Source organism: Mus caroli, unplaced genomic scaffold, assembly GCF_900094665.2.
Source record: "Mus caroli unplaced genomic scaffold, CAROLI_EIJ_v1.1 scaffold_24424_1, whole genome shotgun sequence".
NCBI lineage: Eukaryota > Metazoa > Chordata > Mammalia > Rodentia > Muridae > Mus > Mus caroli.
Window position 1 is genome coordinate 3,457 of NW_018388623.1, and position 1,871 is coordinate 5,327.

General features: G+C 47.5%; 1 pseudogene across 1 annotated transcript; it reads left to right on the plus strand.

Annotated features, from left to right (window-relative positions):
* The first annotated feature begins 2 nt into the window (after positions 1–2).
* On the plus strand, positions 3–638 carry LOC110287708 (annotated as a pseudogene). Its single transcript, XR_002377241.1, has one exon. The product of XR_002377241.1 is annotated as an alpha-enolase pseudogene (transcript).
* The last annotated feature ends 1,233 nt before the right edge of the window (positions 639–1,871 follow it).

The following is a 1,871-nucleotide window of genomic DNA, read 5'->3' on the forward strand; positions in this document are numbered from 1 at the left end:
GCATGGATGTGGCTGCCTCCGAGTTCTACAGGTCTGGCAAGTATGACCTGGACTTCAAGTCTCCGGATGACCCCAGCAGGTACATCACGCCCGACCAGCTGGCTGACCTGTACAAGTCCTTCATCCAGAACTACCCAGTGGTGTCCATCGAAGATCCCTTTGACCAGGACGACTGGGGTGCCTGGCAGAAATTCACGGCTAGTGCGGGCATCCAGGTGGTGGGCGATGACCTCACAGTGACCAACCCTAAGCGGATTGCCAAGGCCGCGAGCGAGAAGTCCTGCAACTGCGTCCTGCTCAAAGTGAACCAGATTGGCTCCGTGACTGAGTCCCTGCAGGCGTGTAAGCTGGCCCAATCCAATGGCTGGGGCGTCATGGTGTCCCACCGATCTGGGGAAACTGAGGACACTTTCATCGCAGACCTTGCCGATCTGAGCGCCTGGCCAAGTACAATCAGATTCTTAGAATTGAGGAAGAGCTGGGCAGCAAAGCCAAGTTTGCTGGCAGGTCCTTCAGGAACCCCCTGGCCAAATAAAGCACGGACTGGAGATCTCTGGAGCCACCAGCTGCTAGGTCCTCTGTCCCTGATGTCATCCAGGCGGCTCAAGGCCAGCCCAGTGCGTGCCCCTCCCATGTCACTGCTTCCTTAGGCATCCACACCTGACCACCAGAATCCCTGCTGGAGACCCAGCTTTGCAATCATGTGATTGGTCTGAATCATTGTTTCTGTCACCTGACTTCCCAGCTAGTGTCTGGAGCCCTCAAGTCCAGTGTAATCTCTAGGGTGCCCACCGTCAAGACCCCCCCAGTGGTTTACATGCAAAAATAAAAGCCGCAGAAGTCCAAAAAAAAAAAACTCCTTTCATTTTGCCTCCTAGGTTTGTTTATATTGTGTTTTCACTTTTATTCAGTTGGGGAAAGTCTTTAGTTTTTTTCTTGAGTCTTTTATCATTCAGTAATGAGTTGCTCAGTTCTCATGAGTTTGTAAGCTTTCAGCTGTTGATACTTAGCTTTAATTGTAGTGTTCTGCTAGCGCTCAGATTATTATATCAATTTTCTTATTTCTCTTGAGACTTCTTTTGTGTTCAAGTATGCTGTCAGTTTTGGAGAAAAGTACATGAATGACTTAGAACATATATTATTTTGTGCTTGGGTAAAATTGTGTGTAATTATCTGTTAGGTTCATTTGGTTCATCATGTCAGTTAGCTCCAGATAACTGGGTGACCTGTTAATTGTTGAGAGTAGGGTATTGAAGACTTCCACTCTCACTATGATAGGGTTGTTATGTGGTTGTACTGGCTAGTTTTGTGTCAACTTGACACAGATGGAGTTATCACAGAGAAAGGAGCTTCAGTTGAGGAAATGCCTCCATGAGATCCAACTGTAAGGCATTTNCTCAATTAGTGATCAAGGGGGAAAGACCCCTTGTGGGTGGGACCATCTCTGGGCTGGTAGTCTTGGGTTCTATAAGAGATTAGGCTAAGCAAGCCAGGAGAAGCAAGCCAGTAAAGAACATGCCTCCATGGCTTCTGCATCAGCTCCTGCTTTTTGACCTGCTTGAGTTCCAGTCCTAACTTCCTTTGGTGATGAACAGTGGTATGGAAGTGTAAGTCGAATAAACCCTTTCCTCCCCAACTTGCTTCTTGGTTATGATGTTTGTGCAGGAATAGAAACCCTAACTAACACAAATTGGTACCAGGAGTGGGGTATTCCTGTGACAACCTGGCTATGTTTTGGGGAGGACTGTGGAAGGACTTTGGAACTTTGGGCTAGAAGATGCATTCGGTATTAAGAGCTCTGTCAGATGTTGTATAGGAGCTTGGAAGATAATGTTGAAAACAGTGCAGAAGATGGAGGCCTGGCTTTTGAA